Source organism: Eumetopias jubatus, unplaced genomic scaffold (assembly GCF_037043125.1).
Source record: "Eumetopias jubatus isolate StellerSeaLion01/CBP00866 unplaced genomic scaffold, mEumJub1_p1.0 scaffold_9, whole genome shotgun sequence".
Taxonomy (NCBI): domain Eukaryota; kingdom Metazoa; phylum Chordata; class Mammalia; order Carnivora; family Otariidae; genus Eumetopias; species Eumetopias jubatus.
The window spans coordinates 115,530,343-115,552,617 of record NW_028274815.1 but is presented as its reverse complement, the minus strand read 5'-3'; the positions used below and the strand labels follow the sequence as shown (position 1 = coordinate 115,552,617).

Sequence of the window (22,275 nt, the reverse complement as noted above, 5' to 3'; positions counted from 1 at the left end):
CAAGAAAGTACCCAAGTGTTTGTCAACAGGAGAATAAATCAACTGTGATACATTCACACAATGGAATACTACATAGCAATGACAGTGAATAAACCATTGCTATACAGACAACAGAAATGAATCTCACATAGTGTTGAGTTAAAGAAGACAGACGCAAAAAAAAGTATATACTGTATGATTCCATTTACATATAAAATTTGAAAAACAAGTAACACTAATTTGCGCTGTTGGGCACCTGGGTGGCTCAGTTGGTTGGGTGACTGCTTTCGGCTCGGGTCATGGTCCTGGAGTCCCGGGATCGAGTCCCGCATTGGGCTCCCTGCTCGGCGGGGAGTCGGCTTCTCCCTCTGACCCTCTTCCCTCTCGTGCTCTCTCTCTCTCATTCTCTCTCTCTCGAATAAATAAATAACATCTTTAAAAAAAAATTTGCGCTGTTAGAAATCGGGACAGTGGTGGCCCTTAGGATCGGGGAAGGATAGTGACTCAGCGGCACATCAGGGACTGGTGATTATTCTTATTCTTGATCTGGGTGCTCACCTTCATGGAGGTGTGTTCAGCTTGAGAAAATGCACACTTAAGATTTGTGTTATATGGGACGCCTGGTTGGTTCAGTTGGTTAAGCCCTGCCTTAGGCTCAGGTCATGATCCCAGGGTCCTGGGATTGAGTCCCACATTGGGCTCCTTGCTCGGCGGGGAGCCTGCTTCTCCCTCTGCCTGCCTCTCCCCCTGCTTGTGTTCTGTCTCTCTCTCTGACAAATAAATAAATAAATAAATCTTTAAAAAAAAAAAAAAAAGATTTGTGTTCTATAGGTTTTTCCTCAATCAAAAATCAAAACCAAAACCAAAAGAAAACACTTCCAAGACTCCTCACTGTCCTATATTGCCTGGCCCCTACCTATCTCTTATAGCTCCCCCAGACCTCTCACGTCTTCTTGACCTGTTCCTGGCACAGAGCTTTCCAGACCTTCAGCCACACTACCTTTTTTTCTGGGTGGGGAGGCTGGGCTGCCACTTGGAGATCAGAGAAGATACATCACAACCTGGGCAAGGGAAGGTATATGAAAGATTTCAAGTACTCCTTAGAGGGCTCTGATTTCCTTTTTTTTTCCTTTAAACAATTGGCCACAAGCCACACTAAAAGAGAAGAGAAATCCAGAGATTTAGAGGCTCCTCTGAGACTGTGTAAGAGACTCATCTATTGAGAGTCGCCCACTCATAGAGCAGAGGGTCTCAGATGTCATGCTTATGCAACTGAACACCCTGGGGCACTCAGAATTGAGTCCGCTTCATCTCCTTCACTGTCAATTCTGATTGTATGTGGGGGAGTGGTACAAGAGACAAGCTTTAAGTCTTACTAATTTGGGGCCAATCAGTGCTTCTGAGCCTCATTTCCCCATCTGCAAAGTCAGATAATAACAGTGCCTGCCTTAGGGGCCACGGGGATTCAATGAGATAACCATATTAGGTGCTAAGTGTGGTTTCTAGCACAAGGGTTGAGCTTCCTTCCTTTACTGAGCACCCACTATGTGCAGAGTACTGAGACAATAACAGTGAACAAGATAGCCAAAATCCCTGCCCCATGGAGCCACCATTCTTGTGAGGGGACAGAGACAATGGGCTGACAGTGAGCAAGTAAATAAATACTATGATAGGTGCCCTGAGGAGAAATAAAACAAGACAAAGGCGTGGGGGCCCAGCGAGTCCTGTTTTATATAAGGTGGAAAAGAAAGCCTTCTCTGAAAAGGGTATTTCCATTCCTAAGACCTTAAGGTAAGAAGAAAGAAAAAAAAGTTACTAGAAGCTGTGTGCGTTAAAGAGTGGCTCCTGGTGGAGGGTACAGGAGCAAAAGCCCTGAGGCAGGTGTGTGCATGGCACAGAAAGGACACCAGTATGTGGCTGGGGGGTCCAGGGCCAGATAAATGGGGCCCAGCAGGCCCCAGTAAGGAAAGTTCCGAGAGGGAGACAATGATGGCTCAGACCAAGGTGACAGCAGGCCCATGGTGAGCAGGGGTTGGATTCAAGATTGACTGATTAAGATTAAAACAAAATTTTTTTTTAAGATTTTATTTATTTATTTGACAAAGAAAGAGAGAGCACAAGTAGGCAGAGAGGCAGGCAGAGGGAGAGGGAGAAGCAGGCTCTCCGCCGAGCAGGGACCCCGATGCGGGACTCGGTCCCGGGACTCCAGGATCATGACCTGAGCCGAAGGCAGTCGCTTAACCAACTGAGCCACCCAGGCACCCGATTAAAACATTTTTAAAAAGATTTATTTGAGAGAGACGAGTGAGAAAGAGAGAGCACTAGCAGGGGGAGGGCAGAGGAAGAGGGAGAAGCTGACTCCCTTGCTGAGCAAGAGCCTGATATGGGACTTGATCCCTGGACCCTGAGATCAAGACCTGAGCCAAAGGCAAACACTTAACTGCCTGAGCCACCCAGCCCCCCCTCCAGTTTTTAAAATAATCTCTACACCCATCGTGGGGCTCAAATTCACACTCCTGAGATCAAGAGTTGCACGCTCCATCAACTGAGCCAGCCAGGCGCCCCTCAAGATATATTTTGAAGGTGGAGCCAATAGGATTTGCTGATGGCTCCTTTGTAGGGTATGGGAAAGAGAAGGGTTAAGGGACATTTTAAGATTTCGGGTCAGAGCACTGGAAGGATGGGGCAGCCATCCCCTGAGGTGGAGACAGCTGTGGGCTGAACAGACACATCTTGGAGGCAAAAGCAAGGATTCTGGTTCCAGGACGTTAACTTTGGGATGCCAGTAGATAGTCACATGGAGGTATACATGTCTTGCTGGGGTTGTTAAACTCCCATTAGTGAGGTGGGACCACAGCGGATGCATATCATTTGAAATAGCCTGAATGTGACCTATTTATGCCTTTCAGCCTCTGGTGCAGCTGAGCCTTGGCATTGAGAGGCTACTAATCCTCTCCTCCCCTCCACTCTGGGCCTCCCATCTGGTGCACCTTCCCCAGGTGTCAGCTGCGCTGGAAACTGCTCATCCCAGGCTCAGACATGTTGTGTGACCTTACACCGCCTATGGGAGGCGGTGGGGACGGGACCTGAAACTCCCAGTGTCTCCCCTCCCTCAACAGCATCCGGGCCCAAGGAGGCTCCTGCCTGTGGCTAGGGCAGAATTGGGTGCAGCTGTTTGCTTTACAATGCAGATGATCACACCCACCCCCTCGGTGCTCCAGGGCACAGCTCCACACCTGTTCTCCACCCTCCTACCCAGGTGCAGAGAACAAAAGAACACCCACTCACCAAGGTCATTACCTTGAAGGGGGCGGGGAGAAAGACTGCAATAGGGAGATCCCTCTTTGGGAAAGGGAGAAAAGCTCTGGGGCATGAGAAGCTTTGCATCAACCCAGTTTAACACAAATTTCTTCCGTAATGAGAATGTTCTGTATCTGTGCCGCAAGGTATGACAGCCATCAGAAAATGTGGCTATAGGGGCGCCTGGGTGGCTCAGTCGTTAAGTGTCTGCCTTCGGCTCGGGTCATGGTCCCAGGGTCCTGGGCTCGAGCCCCGCATCGGGCTCCCTGCTCAGCAGGAAGCCTGCTTCTCCCTCTCCCACTCCCCTGGTTTGTGTTCCCTCTCTCGCTGTGTCTCTCTCTGTCAAATAAATAAATAAAACCTTTGGAAAAAAAAAAAAAGAGAGAAGTGGCTATAGAGCACTTGAAGTGTGGCTGGTGTGACCTAGGATTTAAAGTTCTGATTTAGGGGCGCCTGGGTGGCTCAGTTGGCTAAGCGACTGCTTTCGGCTCAGGTCATGATCCTAGAGTCCCGGGATCGAGTCCCACATCGGGCTCCCTGCTCAGCAGGGAGTCTGCTTCTCCCTCTGACCCTCTTCCCTCTTGTGCTCTCTCTCTCTCAAATAAATAAAATCTTTAAAAAAAATAAAGTTCTGATTTAACTTAAAATTTAAATAGCCACTTGTGCCTGGTGATTGCCTTATTGGCCAGCACAGGTTTAACAGTTGGCTCTGGAGGACATCAGGATGATAATATGTTTAAGTAATAGCAAGTTAACATCTGTTGCGCACACACTTTGTGCTAGGTTCATTGCATACGTTCTCTTATTTACTCCCCTCTGCTACTCTGTAGGAAAGCTCAGTTATTTTCCCCATTTTACAGATGAGGAAACTGAGGATCAGAGTGGCAAAATCATTTGGTCAATTTTCCAGAATAAGGAAGTGCTGAAGGCTGAAAGGGAACACCCAAAATCCCATTTTGAAAACCGGACTCAGATAAAATAAACCCAAAGACCCCTGCAGGCTTTGCAACTTCTAGCTCTCTACAAATGAATGGAGTGTGCAAATTGTTAAAGGAATGCAAATCAGCCTACAATTTGGGGGACAAAGCTCAGATCCTCTAGTCACACCCCGCATCTTTCTAAGCTGGGGGTGGGTGGGGGCGGAGGCTGAGTGACGAGGAGGGAGCTGGGAGGAAGGGGGAATGCGGGGGGGGAGGGGGGCAGCCAGCTGGTGCCGGAGACCCAGGACATCATCTGGCTGGCGGGCTGGCGAGTTCAGACAATGGGCGGGGGACCTGGTCAGAACCCTCCTCCCTCCACACCCGGTCCTATCCCCTACCCTGGCCAGCTGCCATGGACACCTTCTCCTGTCTTGGGCAAGGCCTGGGGAGCAGGAGACCTGGGGGGCCGGTGCAGGAGGCCGGGGAGGTCTATCTTGAATGACCTAGAGTGGAGGGAGGGGTGGGGGTGGGGGTGGAAAACAGGAAGTTGGGAGCTTCTTTGGAGGTCTCCAGAGTGCCAGACTTTTTGCCGGGGGCTTTGCAAACATCCGTGCACTTGCTCCTCCCACAGTCCCCCTGGTTTGAATAATAATGATTATTATTAACATTAACAGGGTAACCCTGCGGCTCAGCCCACCTGTCTGGAATGGAAGGTGTTATCTCAGTTAATCCTGAGGACCACCTAGGGAACCAAGGACTTTTATTCTCTCCCTTTTCCAAAGGAGGAGCCTCAGGTCCAGAGTGGTTAAGTGACTTGCCCAGCGTAGAAGACTTAAGAAACGTCCCCTCTTCGGCGAGCCCCGCACGTCTGTGAACGTGGCGCTGCGAGCGGTGCGGAGCGTGCGGGCTGCAGCCTGCAGTCTGCGCGTCGCCTCCGCGCCCGCCGCACCCTGCCTGCCGCGGCCCTGGGGGCTGAGGGCGGGCGCCGTCCGGACACTGCGCACGGGCTCCGCTCGGCTCTCCGTGCGTAAATTCACAGACAAACATGAACGGATAACAACAGAAAATGGTATTGGAACAGTGGGAATCAGCAATTTTGCACAGGAAGCTCTGGGAGATGTTGTTTACTGTAGTCTGCCTGAAGTTGGGACAAAACTGAACAAACAAGATGAGTTTGGTGCTTTGGAAAGTGTGAAAGCTGCTAGTGAACTCTATTCTCTTATCAGGAGAAGTAACTGAAATTAATGAAGCTCTTGCAGAAAATCCAGGACTTGTCAACAAATCTTGTTATGAAAATGGTTGGCTGATCAAGATAGCACTCAGTGATCCTTCAGAACTGGATGAATGAATGAGTGAAGAAGCATATGAGAAATACATAAAATCTATTGAGGAGTGAAAATGGAACCCCTAAATAAACTAGTATGAAACAAAAAAATCAACAACAACAAAAGTCCCCTCTTCACCCTAGTCTCCCACCCTTACTTTCAAGTTTTATTTTGGGTTTTTTTGCAAATTGTAGCTCTCCCCTGCCCCACTGTTTTGTACTGTTTATGAAGTGATTACACCCTTTAACTATTGAGAAGAAGTAAGAATGTTTTTTTGTGACGTGATACTTACATTAAGTTCAAATTTTAGGTCTGGAAGTGAAGGTTTTTTTGAATGCAGCCGATTTTATCACTTACCTACTTATGACTAATTGCACAACAGCAGGCAGCCTATGTTACACTATCTGTCCATTTATAGGGAAGGTTTGCCCACGCCTACCCTACCCCTGGCTCCAGAGGGAGGCTGGGGACCCAAACTCACAGCTCCCGCCCCCCGAGGGTCCTCCTCCCTCTGACATTCCCTGACCCTTGGCTACTATTGACCCTCCCTTTCCATCCTGCCAGCAGGAGTGTGTGATGGTGCTCATGCATTCATTCCGCAAACAGGTCTGGAACCCCTGCTATGTGCCAGGCACTGGTCTAGCCATAAGGGACAAAGCAGATGTGGTCCTTATCTACGGATATCAGCCATCACCCAGCACATCTCTAAACACAAACAGTGCAGAGTGCTGTGAGCAGGGTGTGTGGAAGTTGGAGGCCATTTGACAAAAGAGCCAAGTTAATCTGGCCATCAGGGAGAAATTCTTGAAAAAGGTAATGGTAACATTCAAGGTCTGAAAAATTAGGAGGGTTCCAAATTGTAGGTATCCCGTTTTAGTCTCCCTTCCCCATTTCAATTCCTTTTTCTCTCCTCGGAGCCTAGATCTGGACTCAGATGAGACCTCAGACTTAGGGCATAGGGGCACAGCTAGAGAGAGACACTCCCCTCTCCTTCCTGAGTTGAAGTATTGAGTCCAGGCAGAAGGTAGGTGGACAAGTCGGCAGTCACTCTTTTTAAAAATGATTGCACGGTACCCTTATGTAGTACGTACAGCAGTTTATTCATTGTGTAACTGATTCATCTTTAAACACTGAGCAAATATTTATTGAACATCTACGGTATGCCAGGCACTGTTCTAGACCTTGGGGATACAGCAGTGAACAAGACAGAAAAAAAATTGCTGCCCTGGTGGAGCTTCTCACATTCTGGCACAGGAGGCAGTAAATAATGTATTGGGTATGTTAAGTGGTGACCACCATCATGGAGAAAAATAAAACAGGAGCAGGCGGTGGACAGACCCTTTGAAACAGGGCGGTAAGAGAAGACCTCCCTGAGAAGGTAACAGTCTGGGGGCGCCTGGGGGGCTCAGTCCGTTAAGCACCTGCCTTCAGCTCCGGTCATGATCCCAGCGTCCTGGGATCGAGTCCCGAATCGGACTCCCCATTCAGTGGGGAGCCTGCTTCTCCCTCTGCTTGTTTTTTCCCCTGTTTGTGCTCTCCCTCTCTCTCTGACAAATAAATTAAAAGAAGAAGAAGAAGAAGAAGAAGAAGAAGAAGAAGAAGAAGAAGAAGAAGGTAACAGTTTGAGCAGAGAGCTGAGGATATGTGTGGGTGTCTGGGGGGAAGCATATGCATTGATGGAATGCTAAGAAGCCATGAAATTCGAATCAATAGCATTCTCAAGTCATGAAACTCTAAGTGATCGAATTCTGGGGCCATGGAATACTAATCAATACTTCTCTGGGTGCCATAAAATTCTAATCAATAGAATTCTCTGGTTGTGAAATTCTAACTAATAAAACTCTGAAGCCATGAAATTCTAATCAATCAGGAAACCTCTCTGGGGCGCCTGGCTAGCTCTGTCAGTAGAGCATGTGGCTCATGGGCCCAGGGTAGTGAGTTCAAGCCCCACATTGGGCGCAGGGCTTACTTAAAAATCAATCAGTCAATCAGGAAACCTACATGTGAAAGCAGGCGGGGAGCAAAAATCTCAGGGACCAGTGAAAGTTAACTAGGTGAAGGGAGGAATAATGCCTAGGAGGAGAGTACAAATAGTATGTACAATGGTCCTGTGGCAGGAGGGTAGAGAGGTTGGGAGCTGGAACCTGCCCCCTACCCAGCCATTCAACTGGTGAGACAAACTGTTGCAGAAGGATCTGTTTCTCTACCTTGAGCCATGACACCAGAGTTTCAGCAGAAGAGAAGCTGGTAAAAATAATATGCCTTGGGGCACCTGGGTGGCTCAGTAGGTTAAGTGTCCTATGACTCTTGATTTTGGCTCAGGTCATGATCTGGGGGTCCTGGGATCAAGCCCTGCATGGAGCTCCCTGCTCAGAGGGGAATCTGCTTGTCTCCCTCACCCCCTTGTTTCCCCCCATCCCCACTTGCTTGCTCTCTCTCTCTCTTTCGAATAGGTGAATACATCTTTAAAAAATAATAATAATATGCACAGAGGCACATCAGGGCTAGTCAGGCCCCAATTCCAGGTCTGTTCCAATCAGGCCTATAGCCTATGTAGTTCTCTTCCTACTGCATGGAATGAGAGGACTCTGGAGTGACCGAATCTGGGCCTCAGTCCTACCTTTTGCCCTTATGAATATTAGCTATAAGATGGTATTGCCCAAAGGGTGCCTGGGTTGCTCAGTCGTTAAGCGTCTGCCTTGGGCTCAGGTCATGATCTCGGGGTCCTGGGATCGAGCCCCACATCGGGCTCCCTGCTCCTCGGGAAGCCTGCCTCTCCCTTTCTTGCTCCCCACGCTTGTGTTCCCTCTCTCGCTGTGTCTCTCTCTGTCAAGTGAATAAATAAAATCTTTAAAAAAAAAGGGGGGGTGCCTGGGTGGCTCAGTCGGTTGGGCGACTGCCTTCGGCTCAGGTCATGATCCCAGAATCCTGGGATCGAGCCCCGCATCGGGCTCCCTGCTCAGCGGAAAGCCTGCTTCTCCCTTTCCCTCTGCCTCCCCCTCTGCCTATCTGTGCTGTCTGCCTCTCTGTCAAATAAATAAATAAAAAATACCTTAAAAAAAAAAGATGGTATTGCCCAAGACTGCTTCTCCCACCCCCCACATTTATTATTCACTGCTCCATCAGTATCATTATTAATAATAGCAATGGCTACTACTGTCTGTGTCAACCATGAAACCAAGTGATCTATAATCATTGCTGCTCAGAGTATGGTTCCTGGATAGTGTTTTTCCAAAACCATCACCGTAAAATATGTAAGAAATGAAAAGTGTTTAGAAACTTCTACGATAATTTGACATTGCCGGGACATCCAGGCACGTGACTATTTTTCCAACATTTCATTTTCCACGTATTGTACAAAAAGTATCAGTCCACAGTGAATTGGAAACAGTAAACTGGTCCCTTATCACAGATGGTAGGAGAAGCTCATTTTATCCATGTTATCCCTTTAAAACTCACAACAAGCCTTGTGCAGCTGGTACTTTTTTTTTTAAGATTTTTATTTATTTATTGGTTGGAGAGAGAGAGAGAACAAGCAGGGGTAGCGGCAGGCAGAGGGAGAAGCAGACTCTCTGCCGAGCAAGGAGCCTGATGCGGGACTCGATCTCAGGACCCTGAGATCATGAAAAGACCCAAAGCCAGACGCTTAACCAACCAACTGAGCCACCCAGGCGTCCCTGCAGCTGGAACTTTTATTATTTCCACTTTCTGGTTGAAGGAACTGAAGCTCAGGGAAGTTGCATGAACATATTGCCCAAAGCAAGTGGCAAGGAGAGGCTTCTAGGTCTGTCAGAAACAGGAGGCTGAACTCTTGGGCACACCTCCCTGCTCCCTCACCACCTCCACCTCTCAGCCCCCACCTGCCAACTGGGTTCCATAACCCATTTACTTTAACTCAACAGATACCCACCTCTTCCTCCCCTGACTCCTAATGAATGGTGGTTCCAACCCAAATACCTGCCTTGCTCCTTTCCCTGCTGCTCCACCTTTCAGTGTCTTCTCTTGCCACCATCTAGATGAGCACTCTCCAACAGAAGTCTCTGAGACTATGGGGACATTCTGTATTTGTTTGTCTGGTATGACAGGCATTGGTTGCATGTGGACGTTGAGCCCTTGAAAGGTGGTTAATGTGACAGGGGAACAAATTGTTAAGTGTCGTTATAAATAACCACATGTGGCTGATGGCTATTGTATTGGACCATGCAGATCTAGAGAGGAAAAAGTGCAAACCCCACACAGCACTCAGGGCCTTTGGTTTTGGATCAGGAACTTGCTGACTGACCTCTGGGGTAATAGTCACAAAGAGAGGGCTTTGAAGTCTAATAGATCTGGATGCAAATCTGTGTCTGCAAGCTGTGTGGCACTGGGTAAGTTACTTAACCTCTCTGTGCCTTCAAGTCCTCATCTCTGATATGGGACTAAGAATTCCTACCTCCTAGGCTTAATTAGATTTTACTTACAGTCCTTAGGATACTGCTTCCACTGCATACCAAATTGTGCTGCTTATAGACAGCAAGATGGAGTCACTCATGTCAAGCAGTCTCTCATGCCAAGGAGTGATGTAATGAATCAGGAAGGCAGCCAAGGGCGATGAGCTGAGAATAGATATCGCTAGAACCAGAACATGCTGGTGGCCCTCAGAACTGATAACTAGCAAAGCCAAGAGGGTCTGGAAAAACCAGGAAGTGATAATCACTAGAACCAGAAGAGGTCTGGAAGGGCTAAACACTGATCAAATTCCTTTAAAAAGGGAGGATTTCTGCAGCAAAGTGTCACATTCTCCAGACACCGACTCTTCCACGTTGGACCCATTAGAAAGGTAATTGCCCAAGGCCCGACTGATCTCTGAAAATAACAGAGATCCTCCACTGCCTGAACATAATGAGCAGTAAGCGCGGAGAGCTGACCCGGGACCAGATCCCCATCTCAGGCTCACAGACTGACTTCAGGTTTGGTTGGTTAGCTTCTTACCCTTGTGCTATCTTGTTTGTTGCAAGACTTTGTATTGTAGTGTGTTTTGTGTGATGCGTATGAAGCCAAGTTAAATGTGATATCATTGACCTTGAAATCCTGGACCTGCTTTATAATTATGTTGATCTTGCTTTATGATTGAATAAAGCTGACATTGTGGAAAGACAGCTTGTGTCCTGGCCTCTGTAGCCTGAGCTCCATGCTTCTGGGCTCCTATTCTATCCTGTCTTTTCCTCCCCCTGGATCTGTGCAAACTGAGGCTCCGAAGGGGTTTAACTTTCCCAGAGTCCCTCAGGAAGCATCAGGCAGGGTTAGGGCTAGGTTACCAGGTCTCGCTTCGCTCTTTTTTTTTTTTTTTTTTAAGATTTTATTTATTTATTTGAGAGAGAATGAGAGATAGAGAGCACGAGAGGGAAGAGGGTCAGAGGGAGAAGCAGACTCCCCGCTGAGCAGGGAGCCGGATATGGGACTCGATCCCGGGACTCCAGGATCATGACCTGAGCCGAAGGCAGTCGCTTAACCAACTGAGCCATCCAGGCGCCCTCTCTCTTCGCTCTTTAGGTTCTACCACCTGGCAGCTCTGTGACCTTGGGAAAGTTCCTTAACCTCTCTGAGCTTGGTTTTCCCTTTTTCAATGGAAAGAAATCAGCCTTACCTCAGAGCATTCTTAAGGGAATTCAATGATTAAAGGAGAAAATGTGTGTTTAGCATACTGATAAGCTCTCAAGGTCAGCAGTTGCTGTTGTTGCTCTCTTGGTACTGTAATTAGTTGAACTGTAATAATAATCATTATTCATAATTATTCCCAGGCCTCTTTCCCCATTCTTTATTTTCATTTTTTAAAGATTATTTATTTATTTATTTATATGTAGGCTCCACACTCAGTGTGGGGCTTGAACTCACCATCCTGAGATCAAGAGTTTTGTGTGTTCTGGAGGTGAGGATAACCCAGGGCCACCTCTTTTTTTTCCTTTTTCTTAAGGTTTTATTTTTAAGGGTGCCTGGATGGTTCAGTCGGTTAAGCATCAGAGCCTGAGCCCAGCATCCAGCTCCCTGCTTAGCAGGGAGTGTGCTTGTCCCTCTGCCCCTCCCTACCCACCCAATGCTCCCTCTCTCTCTCTCAAATAAAAATAAATAAAATCTTGGGCGCCTGGATGGCTCAGATGGTTAAGCGTCTGCCTTCGGCTCAGGTCATGATCCCAGGGTCCTGGGATCGAGTCCCACATCGGGCTCCCTGCTCCTTGGGAGCCTGCTTCTCCCTCTGCCTCTCTCTCTCTGTCTCTCATGAATAAATAAATAAAATCTTTAAAAACAAACAAACAAACAAACAAACAGGGGCGCCTGGGTGGCTCAGTTGGTTAGGCAACTGCCTTCGGCTCAGGTCATGATCCTGGAGTCCTGGAATCGAGTCCCACATTGGGCTCCCTGCTAAGCAGGGAGTCTGCTTCTCCCTCTGACCCTCCCCGCTCTCATGTGCGCGCTCTCTCTCTCTCTCTCTCTCTCTCTCTCATTCTGTCTCAAATAAATAAATAAATAATCTTTAATAAAAATAAAAACAAACAAACAAGGCTCCTGGGTGGCCCAGTCATTAAGCGTCTGTCTTCGGCTCAGGTCATGGTCCTAGGGTCCTGGGATTGAGCCCGGCATCGGGCTCCCTACTTGGCGGGAAGCCTGCTTTAAAAAAAGAAAAAGCCTCCCTCTCCCGCACCCCCTGCTTGTGTTCCCTCTCGCTGTCTCTGTCTCTGTCAAATAAATAAATAAAATCTTTAAAAATAAATAAATAAATAATAAAAACAAACAAAAAGGAAAAAAGGAAATTAAAAAACCCGATTTTAGGAAATTAAAAAAAATAATCTGGTTACCTATTTCCCCAAATAATCAAATACTGTACTACCATTTTAATCATGTGGCTTCAAATCTTTTTTGTTTTCCTTTTCGACAAAAGTGCTAAAACATTACAGTTTCAGGTGAAAGCCTTTGTTTACTCCTCCACCCCACTGCTCTTCCAGCCTCCACATTGGGGAGTTTGGTGGATTCCATAAACGCCTCAGGTTTGGGGTTTCCACACATCACATGCGTGTTTTTATACGAGTGTGCTTACTAAAATCGTACACAATATTATTCGTGTGTTTTTAAAAATGTCATATACGTCCTCATGTATGTCCACATCTTTCTGCAACTTGATTTTTCCACTTCACCTTATGTTTTCAAGATGCATCCATTTTGAGTTCATTCCCTTTACCTGCTGTAGAGTTTTCCACTGTATAAAGAGACCACATTTCATTTGTTTGTTGTCAGAGAGAGGTATTTGCCAAGGTAAGAAAACCGTTTTCCCAAACAAATTAGTCTGTATGAATTTCCTGGGGCAAATAGTGAAGTTACTTACTGGTTTCCAGTCCTATCTTTCCAGGCAAGAATTTCCTGGATCAGATAGTAGAGTCATGTTAACATCGGGGGCCTTGGGGCGCCTGGGTGGCTCAGTTGGTTGGGCGACTGCCTTCGGCTCGGGTCATGATCCTGGAGTCCCGGGATCGAGTCCCGCGTCGGGCTCCCTGCTCGGCGGGGAGTCTGCTTCTCCCTCTGACCCTCCCCCTTCTCATGTGCTCTCTCTCTCTCATTCTCTCTCTCTCTCAAATAAATAAATAAAATCTTTAAAAAAAAAAAAAAAACATCGGGGGCCTGGGGGGCTCCCTACTCAGGCCCGGTAGTTGAGTAACATTGGGGACGGTTGTCTAGGTTCTTATGTTTATCCAGTCCCCTATTGATGGGCATTTAGGTTATCGCCAGCATTTTGCTATCACACCCAATCCTGCAATGACACTTTGTGAGACTTCTCTGGTGTCCCCACACAGAAGTGCAATTGCTGGGTAGCAAGATGTGTGCATCTGCAATTTTCCTAGAGCCCTGTGTTCTTTCCGGTCCACCTCCCTGACTCCCAGAAGAGGAAAACCTCCCTCCTCAGCCACCAGAACAGACGGCAGGAACTGCCAGGGCTTTGCCCACACCGGCTGCCTGCCCACCCGCCCGCCTTCCCTTGTTCTAGCAGATTAACAGTGACCTGTGACCCTGACAGGCTGGCCACACTCCCGGCCAATTTCAGCCTGTCGAAAGGAGTCCCCGGGGGTGGTTAGGGCTTGGGGATGTGTTGGCCAGATGGGCCTGGGAGGTCTTGGGTTGGCTTATCCCAGGAGGCAGAGCAGGTGGGCAGCCCCCAGCGCCCCCACCCCCGTTTCCCCATCATGCATCACTGGGCTGGAGCTGGAGCCAGATGGTGGGGATGGGGCGGCCTTGCAGCTTCTGGCCTGACAAAGGATCCTCTGTATTGCTCCCCCACCCTGACTGGCGTGACTGGCCTAGTCTGACTGCCAATCACTCTCAGCCCTGGCCTGCCTTGCCCTGGGCAGCCTTTCTGCCTAGAAGGTCCCTTCCCCCATCCCATTTATGGAGGAAGTTTCCCAAGCAATGTTCCTGGAGAGCCTTGGACTTGGAAACCCACTCATCATCCACCTGAGAGTGGGCAGGTATGACCAAGGCAGTGTTTGCCTGGTGGTTATGACAGGTCCCAGATCCAAATGCACTAATAAGATTGAGTGCAATGGGCCAGGTGGGGATTGTGGCAAATGGGTACCTGACACTCAGTGAGCCCTCATCAATGGTCCCTGCGATTATTGTAACGGGGGAACTGAAGCCTGGAGAGGAGGGCTCTGGCCAGAGTCTCAAGGTTAGAAGAATAGACTTGAGAGCCAGGGCCACCTGAATTAGTTCCAGATCTGCTACTGAGAGTGAGTTCTTGGGATCGCCTAAGCTCTCATTCATTGCTCATCTGAAATGGAGCTAATTAAATCTTTATCACAGAAGACAGTCCTGAGGGAGAAGTAAGATAATGCCTGGAAAGCATTACTCATATGTACATGGAGCTAGCCCCCAGTACATGTGAGCTACATCTCATTATTATCCTGGGAACCAGAGGGAGGGTGCAGGCACTGCTAGAGACAAGAAAGCCTCAGAGGGAGGAGAGGACCATCCTAGGGCATCAGTAGTAGTTGACTGGTTCAGGCCTGGGATCGACCCTGAGGACTTTCCAAGTTACAATGTGTGAACTTCTTCTTGACCAGGACTCTGTTTCCTTATCTGTAAAATGGGTTAAATGACAGCAGTTACCTCATAGGAGGCTGTAAGGATTAAGTCATTTTTTTTTTAAGATTTTATTTTGCTTATTTATTTGACACAGAGAGAGAACACAAGCAGCGCGAGAGGCAGAGGGAGAGGGAGAAGCAGGCTTCCTGCTGAACAAGGAGATTGATGTGGGGCTCAATCCCAGGACCCTGGGATCATGACCTGAGCCGAAGGCAGAGGCTCAATCAACTGAGCCACCCAGACGCCCCCCCCTTTTTTTTTTTTAAGAACGTAGGAGTTTATTGAATACACCACAAGGGAGTGACAGGCAGGACAGCAGAGAGGCTGTCTGCCAGGATTAAGTCAGTTTTCACCTGGAGAGCTTATGGACCATAGTCAATCAGTGTTAGTTATTACTGGGAGGCAAGGAGTCATTTCTTTTTTTTTTTTTTAAAGATTTTATTTATTTGAGAGAGAGAGAATGAGAGATAGAGAGCACGAGAGGGAAGAGGGTCAGAGGGAGAAGCAGACTCCCTGCTGAGCAGGGAGCCCCATGTGGGACTCGATCCCTGGACTCCAGGATCATGACCTGAGCCGAAGGCAGTCGCTTAACCAACCGAGCCACCCAGGCGCCCAAGGAGTCATTTCTGACTCCCCTCACGCAGGCTAGGGTTTGGAGGGTCTCCAAGTCAGATCTGTCTTGGGGGCGTATTGGAGGGGAGGAAGGGGGAAAGGCTGCCCTGGGGGGCTAGGGGCCCTGGGTACCCTTCTGGGTGCTGCCTCTGTTTTGCTGAGTGACTCGAGGCCTCTGGAGAGTGGATGATCTGACCTCCACTGTATCCCAGGAGTCTGGTTGCTGGATTCTCTGAGCTGCACAGGGGCATGAGGGAGGGAAGGGGGATGGTAGAGGAGGCTATCGGGGCCTAGCCCACAGAGTTGCAGCCAGGCCAGCCTGCATGCTGGGCTGCCTCCTTGAGTCCCTCTGCACACACTGGGTGCAGGCGTGTTCCAACTGGCTCCTTGATGCCAAGTGAAGTCTATTAATATCAAAGTAATAAGGTAATTACTGTGATTTGGAAAAATTGCTAGTGAGTGCTTTTGAGGGAATTTCAGAGCAGAGAGTAGGGTGAGTGAAACATTTGTGAGAAAGGATGAAGGATTGTTCTGGATGCAGCATGAGGGTGGTAGGCTCTGGGATCCCTCCACACTCCACAGCTTGAGACTCCTCCTGCAGTGACTAAGTAGAGGGGAGCACCCAATTCTGCTCTTGTGGGGGCAGGAGGTTGGGGGGTCCTTGTGTGTTGGGGGGAGCTTGGGAAAGGAACAGAGAGGGGGAAGTGTGGGATTTTTAGGCCCTAAAATTACCCTCGCAGATAGACTGTAACCTCTGACTCCGTGAGTGAGTGGCCTCCTGCCCCAAAGCCACCCCAGTTCCCAGCCCCTGCCTGGAGAAGGGTTAGATGGAAGACTCCTGAGTCAGAGAAGAGCTGGGAAGAGCTTAGAAGCAGAGGGTGTCAGTGTGACTCTTGGACCACAGCATCGTCACTACCTGGGAACTTGCAGATGCACTGAATGGCAAGCTCTGGGATGGGGCCCGGTAACGTGTGTTTGAACAAGCCCAGAGTACATGTGTAGGATAATAGGCAGGGCCAGGCCTGGGAAATGGGGCACAAATCCTGCTTTGAGAGGTTTTTAGGAGGTTGACACCTTAGGAACAGTTGACAGGGTGGACATGGAAGATAGTATGGTAACAGTAGTCATAGAAATAAGCAGAAGAAGCAAATCTATGCTGTGTACTCATTCAGTGGGACATTGTGCTAAGCACTTTCTCGCTATGACTTTCATTTCATCTCATGACGAACCCTCACAGGTAGGGACGATTGTGGACCCAATAGTTTGGATAGGAAACTGGAGAACAGAAAGGCTAGATGCCCAAGGTCCCACAGAGCCAATCTTCAGATACTGGGGTTTTGCTTCCTCTCTGATAACAGCCTGCTTTGGTATATCTGAGGGGGTGGTTAGTGACCTGAGTGAGCAATAAAGACTGCTCAGGGGAGAAATAACTTTAAGGGAGGCTAGCCCTGTTTTGATTTTAAATTTACTGAGTACTTACTATGTGCATTTGCTTGTGCATTGTCACTTTAATTTTTTTTTTTTGTCACTTTTAAATGTCATTCTGGAGGCACCTGGCTGGCTCAATCAGAAGAGCATGCAACTCAGGGTGCCTGGGTGGCTCAGTCGTTAAGCGTCTGCCTTCAGCTCAGGTCATGATCCTGGGGTCCTGGGATTGAGCCCCGCATCAGGCTCCCTGCTTGGCGGGAAGCCTGCTTCTCTATCTCCCACTCCCCCGGCTTGCGTTCCCTCTCTCACTGTGTCTCTCTCTGTCAAATAAATAAATAAAATCTTAAAAAAAAAAAAAGAGCGTGCAATTCTTGATCTCTGGGTTGTGAGTTCAAGCCTCACATGGGACATAGAGATTACTTAAATAAATAAGACTTAAAAGAGAAAAGTCACTTGGATCCTCTAGGTACTTCAACTGTCCGCATTTTACAGATGATGCAATTGAGACTCAGAAAACAGGGTCGGGGCGCCTGGGTGGCTCAGATGGTTAAGCGTCTGCCTTCGGCTCAGGTCATGATCCCAGGGTCCTGGGATTGAGTCCCGCATCGGGCTCCCTGCTCGGCGGGGAGTCTGCTTCTCCCTCTGACCCTCTTCCCTCTCGTGCTTTCTATCTCTCATTCTCTCTCTCTCAAATAAATAAATAAAATCTTAAAAAATAATAAAGAAAGAAAGAAAAAAGAAAACAGGGTCAGCTTCTCAAGGTCACATAGTGAGTGGCACAAGAAAAATTTCAAGCAAGGCAACAGGATTTTGGAATCCTGGCTCTTAATCCAGATAGGCAGACCCTAGGTTTGGTGGGGACCCGCCCTTACACAGAGCTGCTTTCCTGGTTCTGTCCGTTTGGGATGCCCACCCTGTGTCCCCAAGCACCCAGGATAGGTGCAGACACAGAGTGAATGTCTGTTAAGTGACAATTAATAACATTTGTCTAAATAGAACCATCCGTGGAAGCCAGAAGAAGGAATTAAAATGGAAGGAGCCTCTTCCATACAGGGCCATTTAATTCTCTTAGAGCCCTTCAGCCTTTTGTTATATTATCTCCATTTCACAGATGAAGAAAGGAGGACTCACAGAAGAAGTGATGTGTTTGAGGTCACACGGCGTTGGTGGAAGAGCCAGGGTGTGAGGCCAAGTCTGCCTGACCCCCCAAAACTGGTTTTTTCCATTGGCTGGGTCCGTGATAAGGTGGTAGGGATGCAGAGATGGGATGGGCTTAAAAAAGGGTGGCTGGTATAATAATGGCAACAATTATTATTATTATCACCATCTGTGAAATGGATGTATCATCCTTAGGCAGGGAAGGGAGGAAAGTGCCTCACCCATTCTAGACTCCCCTCTTTCTTCTGCCAGGGCTGGATGGCCAGCCCGCTTGGGACCCTGCAGCTCTGGCTCTCTGCTGCCCTCTGCTGGCAGCAGTCAGAGGTGGCGATAGGCTGTGGAAACCATATGCCCCCCCAGCGTCATAAACTCATCTCCAGCTCATTAACGGTGTCTTTTTTTTTAAGATTTTATTTATTTATTCATGAGAGACAGAGAGAGAGAGAGAGAGAGGGAGAAGCAGGCTCCCAAGGAGCAGGGAGCCCAATGCGGGACTCGATCTCAGGACCCTGGGATCATGACCTGAGCCGAAGGCAGACACTTAACCATCTGAGCCACCCAGGCACCCGTTAACGGGTTCTTTTGCCAGTGACCAATACTGGGCTGGGGCGGAGACAGGGCTAGTGAGGCTCTCTAGGACCTCTGGTTCCTCTTTTGTGAAACGTTGGATTTGAGACTAAAAGCTCTTAGACCATGACTCTGGATTGGTCTCTGCCAAGGCTGACACCTTCCTGGCTCCTCATTCTCTCTAGCAAGAAAGCCAAACCCGTTGCCCTGCCTCCTGTCCCCTTACTTTTAGCCTCTGAAACCTTCTTGCTTCTTACCTGAGCATTATCAAAACCCAGTGTGAACCGGTAGCATCCCCCCACAAGGTTTATTTTCTTGCCCAGGAGTTAGAATCAGAGCCCCAGGATGACTGGTTGAAAGAGAAAAACCCTCTCTTAACCCCCCCCCCCCCCAGGCTCAAGAAAACACACCCAAGAGCAAATGTCGTGCTTCCTGAGATGGTTGTTTAACCTTTCTCTCTCCTCTTTGGCTTGATTTCTAGCCCGGGGCTCAGCCCTTGGTTCATTTTTCTTCTTTCTCTGCACTCTTCCTAGGTTATCCTCGGTGGTCACACACTTTCAACATCTCCCAACTGCTGTTAACTCTCCCGAACCTTCTGCACCCAAGCCTTTGGCAAGTCTTATCCATCTTCCCTCCCCAGACCTGCTAATTATATTTACTCCTCTCCATCCCTGCTGCAGCCACTCCCTAGTCCCAGTTGCCGCCATCTGCCATATGGACAACTTCAACAGCCACTGTGCAGATTGTATTTTCCAGAGATGGCCATAACAATAGCTCCCGTTCCATATGCTCTTCTGGGATCCTCTCGATCTTCCATCAAGAGGTGGAGTAACATTCTCCTCCTTTTGAATATGGGGGGACTTTTGTGACTGTCTTGACCCACAGAGCCCAATAGAAATAATGTTATGTGACTTCCCAGCCTAGATCATTAAGAACACCATGACCTTCCACCTTGCTTTCCTGGGGCATTTGATCTTGCACTCCAACCACCATGCTGTGGGGAAGCCCAGCAGCTCATGGACAGGAACAGAAGTCCCCAGGCCCCCACCTCACCTGGGCTCCCAGCCAGGAATCCATACCAATTTGCTAGGCAAATGAATGAGCTATCTTGAAAATAGATCTTCGATCCTCCAGTCAAGCCACTGCATTTGATACTTTGTGGGACAGAGATGAGCTGTCCCCACTGAGCTCTGCCCCGACTGCAGATAGTGAGTATATAATTGACTGTCACTGTTTTAAGCCTCTGAGTGCGGTTGTTTTTTTACACAGTAATATATAAACTGAATACACTTTTTAAGGGTCCCCCTGCTTCCAATCCAAACCCCCTCACATTGTCCATATTCTGTTTGGTGGCCAGAGGGATCTTTTAAAAACATAAATCAATTAACAATTTAGAGGATTAGATACTCTGAACAACTCTCTTGCCCCCCCCAAAAAAAATCCACAAGTGCTGGATAAAAATCTAAAAATACATTACTGAGCTGCTAAGAGTGAAATGGATATGGCAAAACCTATTTTGATACACAAGTATTTCTGCAACATCTGAATCATACAACTTATAATATGGAAATAAAGGAAATTATCAGTTCGTTAAGGCTTGCCACATGTGAGGGGCGCCCGGATGGCTCAGTCATTAAGTGTCTGCCTTCGGTTCAGGTCATGATCCCAGTGGGCTCCCTGCTTGGCGGGGGGGCTTCTTCTCCTTCTCTAGCTCCCCCTGCTTGTGTTCCCTCTCTCTCTGTGTCTCTCTCTGTCAAGTAAATATATAAAATCTTAAAAAAAAAAGGCTTGCCACATGTGAATCTCAAACATGACTGGACAGGAGTAACTATCCATTCTAGATCTTCTCTCTCATATTTGGGGACATGAGTCAAGTATGACAGTGGTTCTGAAAATTGTAAATGTTTCTTTCATTGGAATAAGACTGGAATCAGATAAGTACATTGTTGTTTTGAGATATAATTTACATACCATAAAGTTTACTCATTATTTTATTTTTATTTTTATTTATTTATTTGTTGTTATTTATTAGCGAGAGAGAGAATGAGAGACAGAGAGCATGAGCGGGAGGAGGGTCAGAGGGAGAAGCAGACTCCCCGCCGAGCAGGGAACCTGATGTGGGACTCGATCCCAGGACTCCAGGATCATGACCTGAGCCGAAGGCAGTTGCTTAACCAACTGAGCCACCCAGGCGCCCTATTTTATTTTATTTTTAAAGATTTATTTATTTATTTGAGAGAGAGAATGAGAGAGAGAGAGTACATGAGAGGGGGGAAGGTCAGAGGGAGAAGCAGACTTCCCCGCTGAGCAGGGAGCCCGATGCAGGACTTGATCCCGGGACTCCAGGATCATGACCTGAGCCGAAGGCAGTCGCTTAACCAACTGAGCCACCCAGGCACTCTTATTTTATTTTTTTTTAAAGATTTTGTTTATTTGAGAGAGCACATGAGCCAGGTGGTGGGTGGGGAGAGGCAGAGGGAGAGGGAGAAGCAGACTCCCCATTGAGCAGGGAACTTAATACAGGGTGAGATCCCAGAACCCTGGGATCATGACCTGAGCTCAAGGCAGACGTTTAATGACTGAGCCACCCAGGCGCCCCAAAGTTTACTCATTTAAAGTGCACAGTGGTTTTAATATATTTACAGAGTTGTGTGACCACCACCATAATCTAGTCAGATTTTCATTTTATATTTTCTTACTTATTTATTCATATTTTAAAATTTATTTATGAGAGAAAACGAAAGTGAGAGAGAATGATCGGAGGTGGTGGGGGAGAGGCAGAGAGAGAGGGAAAAGCAGACTTCCCACTGAGCAGGAAGACTGATGTGTGGCTTGATCCCAGGACCCCAAGATCATGACCTAAGCCGAACGCAGACACTTAACCAACTGAGCCACCCAGGCAACCTTATTTCTTTTTAAAATATTTTATTTATTTATTTGACAGAGAGAGACACAGCGAGAGGGAACACAAGCAGGGGGAGTGGTAGAGGGAGAAGCAGGCTTCCCGTCAAGCAGGGAGCCCGATATAGGGCTCGATCCCAGGACCCTGGGATCATGACCCGAGCCGAAGGCAGACACTTTTTTTTTTTTAAAGATTTTATTTAGGGCGCCTGGGTGACTCAGTTGGTTAAGCGACTGCCTTCGGCTCAGGTCATGATCCTGGTGTCCCGGGATCGAGTCCCATGTCGGGCTTCCTGCTCAGCAGGGAGTCTGCCTCTCCCTCTGACCCTCTTCCCTCTCGTGCTATTTCTCATTCTCTCTCTCTCAAATAAATAAATAAAATCTTTAAAAAAAATAAAAAAATAAAAAAAAAGATTTTATTTATTTATTTGACAGAGAGAGACACAGCGAGAGAGGGAACACAAGCAGGGGGAGTGAGAGGGGGAGAAGCAGGCTTCCTGCCGAGCAGGGAGCCGGACACGTGGCTCAATCCCAGGACCCCGGGATCATGACCTGAGCTGAAGGCAGACAGTTAACCATCTGAGCCACCCAGGTGCCCCTGAAGGCAGACACTTAACGACTGAGCCACCCAGGTGCCCTAAAAGATTTTATTTTTAAGTAATCTTTACACCCAACGTGGGGCTTTGCACACTCCACTGACCGGTGCCCCTCATTTTATATTTTCATCACCCCTAAAAGAAACCCTTTACCCCTTGGCAGTCTTTCGTTTTTTTTTTTAAAGGAAATCTTTTTTTTTAAATATTTATTTATTTGACAGAGAGAGAGAGAGCGAGAGCAGGAACACAAGCAGGGAGAGTGGGAGAAGGAGAAGCAGGCTTCCCGCTGAGCGGGGAGCCCGATGCGGGGCTTGATGTGGGGCTTGATGCAGGGCTTGATGCAGGGCTTGATGTGGGGCTTGATCCCAGGACCCTGGGATC

General features: G+C 48.0%; 1 pseudogene; it reads left to right on the top strand.

Moving 5' to 3' along the window:
* The first annotated feature begins 4,905 nt into the window (after nt 1–4,905).
* Nucleotides 4,906–5,595, top strand: LOC114220749 (glycine cleavage system H protein, mitochondrial pseudogene; annotated as a pseudogene).
* The last annotated feature ends 16,680 nt before the right edge of the window (nt 5,596–22,275 follow it).